We start from the raw sequence: 12913 nt of genomic DNA on the forward strand, positions 1-12913 counted from the left end.
GCTTTGGCAACTGTCACAGTTACGCACAAACTCTCGGGAATCTTTATAGAGAGTAGGCCAGTAGAAGCCACATTGGAGGACTTTAGTGGCTGTTCGCTCACTTCCAAAATGTCCTCCATACTGTGATCCATGGCAGTGCCATAGGATCCTCTGTGCTTCTTCTCTGGGTACACACCTGCGGATCACTCCGTCAGCACATCTCTTAAAGATATGGTTCATCCCAAAGGTAGTACTTGGCATCTGAAATTAATTTCTTTCTCTGCATGTAACTGTACTCCTTGGGTATGAACCTCACAGCTTTATAGTTTGCAATGTCTGCAAACCATGGAGCTTCCTGAATGGCAAATAATTGCTCATCTGGGAAAGTCTCAGAAATCAGTAGAAGGGAGGGACCCCAACCACTGGCTCTATTCTGGACAGATGATCAGCTACCTGATTCTCTGCCCCTTTCTGTCTCTTATTTCTATATCAAACTCTTGCAGAAGCAACACTCATCTGATAAGCCTGGGTTTGAATCCTGCTTTGTGAGTAAGTATTTAAGAGCAGCATGGTCAGTGTACACAATCACTTTGGATCCTACTAGGTAGGATCTAAACTTGTCAATGGCATAAACCACTGCAAGTAATTCTTTTTCTGTGGTTGTGTAATTCTTCTGTGCATCATTTAGAACACGGCTGGCATAATAAATGACATGCAGAAGTTTATTATGCCTCTGTCCCAACACTGACCAATGGCATGACACTGGCATCACACATTAATTCAATGGTAATGCCCAATCTGGTGCAGAGAGATAACTGGTGCTGTGACCAGCTTAGCTTTCAGGGTCTCAAATGCTGCAGACACTCATTATCAAAGATAAATGGAGTGTCAGCAGCTAGCAGATTACTCAGAGATTTGGCAATTTTCGAAAAATCCTTGATAAACCTTCTGTAAATCCTGCATGTCCCAGAAAGCTTCTGATTGCCTTAACATTGGCAGGTGGTGGTAATTTTCAATTACCTTACCTTTGCCTTATCCACCTCTATCCCCCTGCTTGAAATTTTGTGCCCAAGGACAATTCCTTCAGTCACCATAAAGTGACATTTCTCCCAGTTTAAAACCAGGTTAGTCTCTTGGCATCTTTTCAAGACAAGTGATAGGTGGTTAAGACAGGAGCTGAATGAGTCTCCATATACTGAAAAGTCATCCATGAAGACTTCCAGAAATTTCTCTACCATATCTGAGAAGATAGAGAGCATACACCTTTGAAAGGTTGCAGGTGCATTGCACAGACCAAAAGGCATTCTCCTATAGGCAAACACGCCAGAAGGGCATGTGAATGCTGTTTTCTCTTGGTCTTGAGGATCTACTGCAATTTGGTTGTAGCCTGAGTAGCCATCCAAAAAGCAGTAGTAATCATGACCAGCTAGTCTTTCTAGCATTTGGTCTATGAATGGTAAAGGAAAATGATCCTTTCTGGTGGCTGTATTGAGCCTTCACTGTCATGCCTCCCTTTTGGGAACAACTTGGACAGGGCTCACCCAGGGGCTATCAGAAATAGGATAAATAATCCCAGCCTCTAGTAATTTAGTGACCTCTTTCTGCACCACCTCCTTCATGGTAGGATTTAGCCTCCTCTGTGGTTGAACCACTGGTTTGGCATTATCCTCCAATAGGATCTTGTGCATGCATCTAGCTGGGCTAATGCCCTTGAGATCACTGATGGACCACCCAAGAGCTGTCTTGTGTGTCCTTAGCACTTTAATCAGTGCTTCCTCTTCCTGTGGATTTAAAGCAGAGCTTATAATCACTGGAAAAGTTTCACCCTCTCCCAGAAATTCATATTTCAGGGATGATGGTAGTGGTTTGAGTTCAGGCTTAGGAGGCTTATCCTCCTCCTGAGGAATTTTCGAAAATTCCTTTGCCTCCTCTGGCTCTTCCTGATCAGTTTGAGCATCTTTGAAGATGTGCTCAAGCTCTGATTCTAGGCTTTCAGCCATATTGATCTCTTCTACCAGAGAGTCAATAATGTCAGCGTCCATACAGTCCTCTGGTGTGTCTGGATGCTGCATAGCTTTTACAGCATTCAACTTGAACTCATCCTCATTGACTCTCAGGGTTACTTCCCCTTTTTGTACATCAATGAGAGTTCGTCCAGTTGCTAGGAAGGGTCTTCCTAGAATGAGAGTTGCACTCTTGTGCTCCTCCATTCCAGCACCACAAAGTCAGTTGGAAGGCAAATGGCCCAACCTTGACAATCATGTCCTCTATTATGCCTGATGGGTGTTTAATGGAGCCATCAGCAAGTTGGAGGCATATCCTGGTTGGTTTGACTTCTCCAATCAACCCAAGCTTTCTGATAGTGGATGCAGCTATTAGATTGATGCTTGCTCCAAGATCACATAAAGCTATCTTGGTGCAAGTGCCTTCTAATGTGCATGGTATCAGAAAGCTTCCAGGATCTTGAAGCTTTTCTGGTAAGCTTTTTAGAATGACTGCACTGCATTCTTCAGTGAGAAACACTTTTTCAGTTTCTCTCCAATCCTTCTTATGACTTAAGATTTCCTTCATGAACTTAGCATAAGAAGGTATTTGCTCAAGTGCCTCTGCAAAAGGAATCTTTATTTCAAGAGTCCTTAAATAATCTGCAAAGCGGGCAAATTGCTTATCCTGTTCCGCCTTACGGAGTTTCTGAGGATAAGGCATCTTGGCTTGATATTCTTCAACCTTAGATGCTGCAGGTTTATTCCTTACAGAAGTGGTTGAAGAAGCCTTGTTAGAGGGATTACTGTCAGCACTCTCTGGTGTCTGATTTTCCCATGGCGTTTGGACGCCAGGAATGGGTGGAAAATGGGCGTTTAACGCCAACTTTTCCCCCTTTTCTGGCGTTTGAACGCCAGAACTGGGCAAGGAGTGGGCGTTTAACGCCAGCTTTCCTTCCCTTTCTGGCGTTTGAACGCCAATATTCCTCTCTGGGCTCTTACTGTCCTCAGAGGGATTTTGAACAGTGGGTTGGTTGTCCTCTGTCAATTGTTCCTTGTTTGGCTTTTTGCTCTTTTGAGCAGTGTTATTCAAGGTCCTCCCACTCCTCAATTGAACTGCTTGACACTCCTCTGTTATCTGTTTAGATATTTGCTGTTTTGCTTGATTCAACTGTAGTTCTATGCTTTTATTAGCAACTTTAGTTTCATGGAGCATCTCTTTAAATTCTGCTAACTGTTCTGTCATCAGGAGTAGTTGTTGATTAAGCTCCATTATCTGTTCTTGAGGATTAGGGTCAGTGACTACTGTCATGACCTCCTCTTCTGGAGAGAACTCATTGCTAGAGTACAGATATTGGTTTCTAGCAACAGTGTCTATAAGCTCTTGAGCTTCTTCAATTGTCTTCCTCATGTGTATAGATCCACCAGCTGAGTGGTCTAAAGACATCTGAGCTTTTTCTGTAAGCCCATAGTAGAAAATGTCTAACTGTACCCACTCTGAAAACATTTCAGAGGGACATTTTCTTAGCATACCTCTATACCTCTCCCAGGCATTATAAAGGGATTCATTATCCTTGTTTAAAGCCTTGGATGTCCAGCCTTAGCTGTGTCATCCTTTTTGGAGGGTAAAAATGATTCAGGAATTTGTCTGATAACTGTTTCCATGTCTTTATGCTTGCTGTAGGTTGGTTATTTAACCACCTTTTAGCTTGATCTTTTACAGCAAATGGAAACAGTAATAGTCTGTAGACATCCTGATCTACCTCTTTATCATGTACTGTGTCAGCAATTTGTAAGAACTGTGCCAGAAACTCAGTAGGTTCTTCCTGTGGAAGACCGGAATACTGGCAATTTTGCTGCACTATGATAATGAGTTGAGGATTTAGCTCAAAGCTGCTTGCTTTGATGGGAGGTATACAGATGCTACTCCCATATGCAGCTGTAATGGGGTTAGCATAAGACCCCAGAGTCCTCTTGGACTGATTAATTCCACTTAAGTCCATAATGGACAAAAGGGAAATGAGAATAATTGCAAAGAGATAAATTTTGTTTTTTTTTTTTTTGAAATAACCGAAAAAATTAAAATAAAATAAAACAAAAGGAAAATAAAATAAAAATTCGAAAATTAAAAATAAAATAAGATCAAAGCAAATTGGGAACTGAATCAATTAGTAAAGAAAAAGATTTTGAAAACAGCAGTTAAGAAGATTTGATTGAAAAATTTTTTTATGAAAAAGATTTGATTCTTAAAAAGAGGAAAGAGAAAAACACAAAAAGACACCAAACTTAAAATTTTTATGAATCAAAAAGGGACTAAGAATGTGCAAAAACGAAAATTTTAAAAGAAAAATAAAAGCATGCAATTGACACCAAGCTTAGAATATAAAACTAGACTCAACTAAAAGACTCTAAACCAACAAAAAGAAAACAGTCCTAATCTAAGCAACAAGATAAGCCGTCAGTTGTCCAAACTCGAACAATCCCCGGCAACGGCGCCAAAAACTTGGTGCACGAAATTGCAATCACACTTTTGCAATCCCGCACAACTAACCAGCAAGTGCACTGGGTCGTCCAAGTAATACCTTGCGTGAGCAAGGGTCGATCCCACGGAGATTGTCGGCTTGAAGCAAGCTATGGTTATCTTGTAAATCTTAGTCAGGATATCAGAAATTATCAGGATTGATTGTAAAAAGCAAAAGAACATGAAATGGTTACTTGATTTGCAGTAATGGAGAATAGGTTGAGGCTTGGAGATGCTCCATCTTCCGAATCTCTGCTTTCCTACTGTCTTCTTCATCAAACACGCAAGTCTCCTTCCATGGCAAGCTCATGTAGGGTTTCACCGTTGTCAATGGCTACCTCCCATCCTCGCAGTGAAAGCTAATGCACGCACTCTGTCACAGTACTGCCAATCACCGGTTTGGTTCCCTCCCCTACCGGAATAGAATCCCTCTTTTGCGTCTGTCACTAACGCCCAGTAGGTTACAGGTTTGAAGCACGTCACAGTCATTCAATCATTGAATCCTACTCAGAATACCACAGACAAGGTTTAGACCTTCCGGATTCTCTTGAATGCTGCCATCAGGTCCTGCCTATACCACGAAGATTCCGATTAAAGAACCCAAGAGATAACTACTCAATCTAAGATAGAACAGAGGTGGTTGTCAGGCACGTGTTCATAGTTGAGAATGATGATGATTGTCACGGATCATCACATTCATCCGGATTAAGAACAAGTGTTATCTTAGAATCGAAGCAAGCATGATTGAATAAGAAACAGTAGTAATTGCATTAATCCATCAAGACACAGCAGAGCTCCTCACCCCCAACCATGGGGTTTAGAGACTCATGCTGTGGAAAGAAACGTGTAAGAAATGTTATGAGGTCATAAGGTCGCATTCCGTACTGATTACAAAGTCAAAAGGTCCTATATGTAGTAAACTAGTATCCTAAGGTTTACAGAAATGAGTAAATGACAGAAAAATCCACTTCCGGGACCACTTGGTGTGTGCTTGGGCTGAGTATTGAAGCTTTTATGTGTAGAGACGTTTTCTGGAGTTAAACGCCAGTTCTCATGCCAGTTTGGGCGTTTAACTCCAACTTTTATTCCAGTTCCGGCGTTTAACGCTGGAATTTCTGAGGCCGGATTGCTACGCGGGTTTGGGCCATCAAATCTTGGACAAAGTATGGACTATTATATATTGCTGGAAAGCCCTGGATGTCTACTTTCCAACGCCGTTGAGAGCGCGCCAATTGGGCTTCTGTAGCTCCAGAAAATCCACTTCGAGTGTAGGGAGGTCAGAATCCAACAGCATCTGCAGTCCTTTTCAGTCTCTGGATCAGATTTTTGCTCAGAACCTTCAATTTCAGTCAGAAAATACCTGAAATCACAGAAAAACACACAAACTCATAGTAAAGTCCAGAAAAGTGAATTTTAATTAAAAACTAATAAAAATATACTAAAAACTAACTAAAACATACTAAAAACATACTAAAAACAATGCCAAAAAGCATACAAATTATCCGCTCATCACATGGCATTACACAACTTCGCACAACTAACCAGCAAGTGCACTGGGTCGTCCAAGTAATAAACCTTACGTGAGTAAGGGTCGATCCCACGGAGATTGTTAGTATTGAAGCAAGCTATGGTCATCTTGTAAATCTTAGTCAGGCAAACTCAGATATATATGGTGATGAACGAAAATAACATAAAAGATAAAGATAGTGATACTTATGTAATTCATTGGTAGGAACTTCAGATAAGCGCATGAAGATGCCTTCCCTTCCGTCTCTCTGCTTTCCTACTGTCTTCATCCAACTCTTCTTACTCCTTTCCATGGCAAGCTCGTATAGGGTCTCACTGTTGTCAGCAACTACCTCCCATCCTCGCAGTGAAAGCTAATGCACACACTCTGTCACAGTGCTGCCAATCACCGGTTTGGTTCCCTCCCCTACCGGAATAGAATAACTCTTTTGCGTCTGTCACTAACGCCCAGTAGGTTACAGGTTTGAAGCACGTCACAGTCATTCAATCATTGATCCTACTCAGAATACCACAAACAAGGTTAGACCTTCCGGATTCTCTTGAATGCTGCCATCAGTTCTTGCCTATACCACGAAGACTCTGATCTCACGGAATGGTTGGCTCGTTTGTCAGGCGATCAACCATGCATCGTGCAATCAGGAATCCAAGAGATATTCACTAAGCCTCAGATGCTTGTAGAACAAGAATGGTTGTCAGTCACCTTGTTCATGGGTGAGAATGGTGATGGGCGTCAATCATCACCTTCATCATGTTGAAGAACAAGTGATATCTTGGATAAAGAACAAGCGGAATTTGAATGGAAGAACAATAGTAATTGCATTAATACTCGAGGTACAGCAGAGCTCCACACCTTAATCTATGGTGTGTAGAAACTCCACCGTTGAAATACATAAGCATAAGGTCTAGGCATGGCCGAATGGCCAGCCTCCCAAAGAGGGTTCAATCATAAAAACATGATCAAAAAGATTCTCCCTAATACATAGTAAAAGGTCCTACTTATAAGAAACTAGTAGCCTAGGGTGTACAGAAATGAGTAAATGACATAAAAATCCTCTTCCGGGCCCACTTGGTGTGTGCTTGGGCTGAGCAATGAAGCAATTTCGTGTAGAGACTCTTCTTGGAGTTAAAAGCCAGCTTTGGTGCCAGTTTGGGCGTTTAACTCCCATTTGGGTGCCAGTTCCAGCGTTTAACGCTGGGATTTCTTGAGGTGACTTTGAACGCCGGTTTGGGCCATCAAATCTTGGGCAAAGTATGGACTATTATATATTGCTGGAAAGCCCAGGATGTCTACTTTCCAACGCCGTTGAGAGCGCGCCAATTGGGCTTCTGTAGCTCCAGAAAATCCGCTTCGAATGCAGGTTGGTCAGAATCCAACAGCATCTGCAGTCCTTTTGAGTCTCTGGATCAGATTTTTGCTCAGGTCCCTCAATTTCAGCCAGAAAATACCTGAAATCACAGAAAAACACACAAACTCATAGTAAAGTCCAGAAAAGTGAATTTTAATTAAAAACTAATAAAAATATACTAAAAACTAACTATATCATATCAAAAACATACTAAAAACAATGCCAAAAAGTATACAAATTATCCGCTCATCACAACACCAAACTTAAACTGTTGCTTGTCCTCAAGCAACTGAAAATCAAATAAGATAAAAAGAAGAGAATATGCAATGAATTCCAAAAACATCTGTGAAGATCAGTATTAATCAGATGAGCGGGGCTTTTAACTTTTTGCCTCCAAACAGTTTTGGCATCTCACTCTATCCCTTGTAATTCAGAATGGTTGGCTTCTTTAGGAACTTAGAATCCAGATAGTGTTAATGATTCTCTTAGTAAAGTATGATGATTCTTGAACATAGCTATTTATTGAGTCTTGGCTGTGCCCAAAGCACTCTGTCTTCCAGTATTACCACCGGATACATACATGCCACAGACACATAATTGGTGAACCTTTTCAGATTGTGACTCAGCTTTGCTAAAGTCCCCAATTAGAGGTGTCCAGGGTTCTTAAGCACACTCTTATTGCCTTGGATCACAACTCTTATTCCTTTCTCTCTTTTTTTTTCGTTTTTTTTTTCGGTTTTTTTTTTTTTGAAATGCTTTTTCTTGCTTCAAGAATCATTTTATTGATTTTTCAGATCCTCAGTAACATGTCTCCTTTTTCATCATTCTTTCAAGAGCCAACATTCATGAACCACAAATTCAAAAGACATATGCACTGTTTAAGCATACATTCAGAGAACAAAAATACTGCCACCACATCAAAATAATTAAACTGTTATAAAATTCAGAATTCATGCAATTCTTTCCTTTTCAATTAAGCACGTTTTTATTTAAGAGAGGTGATGGATTCATAGGACATTCATAACTTTAAGGCATAGACACTAAGACACTAATGATCACAAGACACAAACATGGATAAACATAAGCATTAAAATTCGAAAAACAGAAGAACAATAACAAGGAAATCAAAGAACGGGTCCACCTTAGTGATGGCGGCTCTTTCTTGCTCTTGAAGATCCTATGGAGTGCTTGAGCTCCTCAATGTCTCTTCCTTGTCTTTGTTGCTCCTCCCTCATGATTCTTTGATCTTCTCTAATTTCATGAAGGATGATGGAGTGTTCTTGATGCTCCACCCTCAGTTGTCCCATGTTGGAACTTAGTTCTCCTAGGGAGGTGTTTAGTTGCTCCCAATAGTTTTGTGGAGGAAAATTCATCCCTTGAGGAATCTCAGGGATCTCATGATGAGTGAGATCTCTTGTGTACTCCATCCTTTTCTTGGTGATAGGCTTGTCCTCATCAATGGGAATGTCCCTCTATGTCAACTCCAACTGAATAACAGAGGTGACAAATGAGATGAGGAAAGGCTAACCTTGCCAAGGTGGAGGTCTTGTCCGCCACCTTATAGAGTTCTTGGGCTATAACCTCATGAACCTCTATTTCTTCTCCAATCATGATACTATGGATCATGATGGCCCGGTCTATGGTAACTTCGGACCGGTTGCTAGTGGGGATGATTGAGCGTTGTATGAACTCTAACCATCCTCTAGCCACGGCTTGAGGTCATGCCTTCTCAATTGGACCGGCTTTCCTCTTGAATCTTGCTTCCATTGTGCGCCCTCTTCACATATGACTGTGAGGACTTGGTCCAACCTTTGATCAAAGTTGACCCTTCTAGTGTAAGGATGCTCATCTCCTTGCATCATAGGCAAGTTGAACGCCACCCTCACACTCTCCGGACTAAAATCCAAGTATTTCCCCCGAACCATAGTGAGATAATTCTTTGGATTCGGGTTCACACTTTGGTCATGGTTCTTTGTGATCCATGCATTGGCATAGAACTCTTGAACCATCAAGATTCCGACTTGTTGAATGGGGTTGGTAAGTACTTCCCAACCTCTTCTTCGGATCTCATGGCGGATCTCCGGATATTCACCCTTTTTGAGTGAAAAGGGGACCTCGGAGATCACCTTCTTCAAGGCCACAACTTCATAGAAGTGGTCTTGATGCACCCTTGAGAGGAATCTATCCATCTCCCATGACTCGGAGGTGGAAGCTTTTGCCTTCCCTTTCCTCTTTCTAGAGGTTTCTCCGGCCTTGGATGCCATAGATGGTTATGGAAAAACGAAAAAGCAACGCTTTTACCACACCAAACTTAAAATGTTTGCTCGTCCTCGAGCAAAAGAAGAAAGAAGGGAGTAGAAGAAGAAGAAATGAAGAAGAAGGGAGATGGTAGTGTGTTCGGCCAAAGAGGGGGGGAAGTGGTGTTTAGGTTGTGTGAAATTGAAGGGTTGAAGAAGGGTATATATAGGAGAGGAGGGGGTGAGTGGTTCGGCCATTATGGGTGGGTTTGGGAGGGAAAGTGGTTTGAATTTGAAGGGTGAGGTTGGTGGGGTTTTATGAAGGATGGATGTGAGTGGTGAAGAGAAAGATGGGATTTGATAGGTGAGGGGTTTTTTGGGGAAGAGGTGTTGAGGTGATTGGTGAATGGGGGAAGAAGAGAGAGAGTGATGGTAGGGTCCTATGGGGTCCACAGATCCTGTAGTGTCAAGGAAAAGTCATCCCTGCACCAAATGTTGCTCAAAATCACGTTTTGAGCCATTTCTGGCGTTAAACGCCGGGCTGGTGCCCATTCCTGGCGTTTAACACCAGGTTCTTGCCCTTTACTGGCGTTTAACGCCAGTCTGGTGCCCCTTTCTGGCGTTAAACGCCCAGAATGGTGCCAGACTGGGCGTTAAACGCCCAACAGCTAGCATTACTGGCGTTTGAACGCCAGCTTCTTCTCCTCCAGGGTGTGCTGTTTTTCTTCCTGTTTTTCATTCTGTTTTTGCTTTTTTCATTGTTTTTGTGACTTCTTATGATCATCAACCTACAAAAAAGATAAAATAACAAAAGAAAATAATTAATTATAAAACATTGGGTTGCCTCCCAACAAGCGCTTCTTTAATGTCATTAGCTTGACAGAGGGCTCTCATGGAGCCTCAGAAATGCTCAGAACCGTGTTGAAACCTCCCAACACCAAACTTAGAGTTTGAATGTGGGGTTTCAACACCAAACTTAGAGTTTGGCTGTAGCCTCCCAACACCAAACTTAGAGTTTGACTGTGGGGGCTCTGCTTGGCTCTGTTTTGAGAGAAGCTCTTCATGCTTCCTCTCCATGATGACAGAGGGATATCCTTGGGCCTTAAACACCAAGGATTTTTCATTCACTTGAATGATTAACTCTCCTCTGTCAACATCATCACAGCCTTTGCTGTGGCTAGGAAGGGTCTGCCAAGGATGATGGATTCATCCATGCACTTCCCAGTCTCTATGACTATGAAATCAGTAGGAATGTACTGGTCTTCAACTTTAACCAGAACATCCTCTACAAGTCCATGGGCTTGTTTTCTTGAGTTGTCTGCCATCTCTAATGAGATTCTTGCAGCTTGCACCTCTAAGATCCCTAATTTCTCCATTACAGAGAGGGGCATGAGGTTCACACTTGACCCTAAGTCACACAAGGCCTTCTTGAAGGTCATGGTGCCTATGGTACAAGGTATAGAAAACTTCCCAGGATCCTGCCTCTTTTGAGGCAGTTTCTGCCTAGACAAGTCATCCAGTTCTTTGGTGAGCAAGGGAGGTTCATCCTCCCAAGTCTCATTTCCAAATAACTTGTCATTTAGTTTCATGATTGCTCCAAGGTATTTAGCAACTTGCTCCTCAGTGACATACTCATCCTCTTCAGAGGAAGAATACTCATCAGAGCTCATGAATGGCAGAAGTAAGTCCAATGGAATCTCTATGGTCTCATTTTGAGCCTCAGATTCCCAAGGTTCCTCATTGAGGAACCCAGAGGAGAGTGGTGCACGCCCACTGAGGTGTTTCTCAGTGGCGTCTTCTTCCTCTCTTTCCTCTCCATATTCGGCCATGTTGATGGCCTTGCACTCTCCTTTTGGATTTTCTTCTGTATTACTTGGGAGAGTACTAGGAGGGAGTTCAGTAACTTTCTTGCTCAGCTGACCCACTTGTCCTTCCAAATTTCTGATGGAGGACCTTGTTTCATTCATGAAACTTTGAGTGGTCTTTATTAGATCAGAGACCATTGTTGCTAAGTCAGAAGTATTCTGCTTAGAACTCTCTGTCTGTTGCTGAGAAGATGATGGAAAAGGCTTGCCATTGCTAAACCTGTTTCTTCCACCATTATTGTTATTGAAACCTTGTTGAGGTCTCTCTTGATTCTTCCATGAGAGATTTGGGTGATTTCTCCATGAGGAATTATAGGTGTTTCCATAGGGTTCTCCTAGGTAATTCACCTCTTCCATGGAAGGGTTCTCAGGGTCATAAGCTTCTTCCTCAGATGAAGCATCCTTAGTACTGTTTGGTGCATTTTGCATTCCAGACAGACTTTGAGAAATTAAATTGACTTGTTGAGTCAATATCTTGTTCTGAGCCAATATGGCATTCAGAGTGTCAATCTCAAGAACTCCTTTCTTCTGACTAGTCCCATTGTTCACAGGATTCCTTTCAGAAGTGTACATGAGTTGGTTATTTGCAACCATTTCAATCAATTCTTGAGCTTCTGCAGGCGTCTTCTTCAGATGAAGAGATCCTCCAGCAGAGCTATCCAAGGACATCTTGGATAGTTCAGAGAGACCATCATAGAAAATGCCTATGATGCTCCATTCAGAAAGCATGTCTGAAGGACATCTTCTGATTAATTGTTTGTATCTTTCCCAAGCTTCATAGAGGGATTCTCCATCCTTCTGTCTGAAGGTTTGGACTTCCACTCTAAGCTTACTCCATCTTTGTGGTGGAAAGAACTTTGCCAAGAAGGCATTGACTAGCTTTTCCCAAGAGTCCAGGCTTTCTTTAGGTTGAGAATCCAACCATATTCTAGCTCTGTCTCTTACAGCAAAAGGGAATAGCATCAGTCTATAGACCTCAGGGTTAACCCCATTAGTCTTGACTGTGTCACAGATTTGCAAGAATTCAGCTAAAAACTGATGAGGATCTTCCATTGGAAGTCCATAGAACTTGCAATTCTGTTGCATTAGAGAAACTAATTGAGGCTTAAGCTCAAAGTTGTTTGCTCCAATGGCAGGGATAGAGATGCTTCTCCCATAGAAATCAGGAGTAGGTGCAGTAAAGTCACCCAGCACCTTCCTTGCATTGTTGGCATTGTTGTTGTTTTCGGCTGCCATGTGTTCTTCTTCCTTGAAGAATTCGGTCAGGTCCTCTAAAGAGAGTTGTGCTTTGGCTTCTCTTAGCTTTCTCTTCAGGGTCCTCTCAGGTTCAGGATCAGCTTCAACAAGAATGCCTTTGTCTCTGCTCCTGCTCATATGTAAGAGGAGAAAAAAAAAAGACAATATGGAATCCTCTATGTCACAGTATAGAGATTCCTTGAAGTGTCAGAGGAAAAGA

At 42.0% G+C, this 12913-nt stretch overlaps 1 non-coding gene across 1 annotated transcript; it reads left to right on the top strand.

The window, feature by feature from the left end:
* The first annotated feature begins 12180 nt into the window (after positions 1-12180).
* LOC130951170 (small nucleolar RNA R71) lies at positions 12181-12288 on the top strand. The gene has a single exon (XR_009073854.1). It is a non-coding gene; the product is annotated as a small nucleolar RNA R71 (small nucleolar RNA).
* The last annotated feature ends 625 nt before the right edge of the window (positions 12289-12913 follow it).

Source organism: Arachis stenosperma, chromosome 1 (genome assembly GCF_014773155.1).
Source record: "Arachis stenosperma cultivar V10309 chromosome 1, arast.V10309.gnm1.PFL2, whole genome shotgun sequence".
In the NCBI taxonomy this organism is placed as follows: domain Eukaryota; kingdom Viridiplantae; phylum Streptophyta; class Magnoliopsida; order Fabales; family Fabaceae; genus Arachis; species Arachis stenosperma.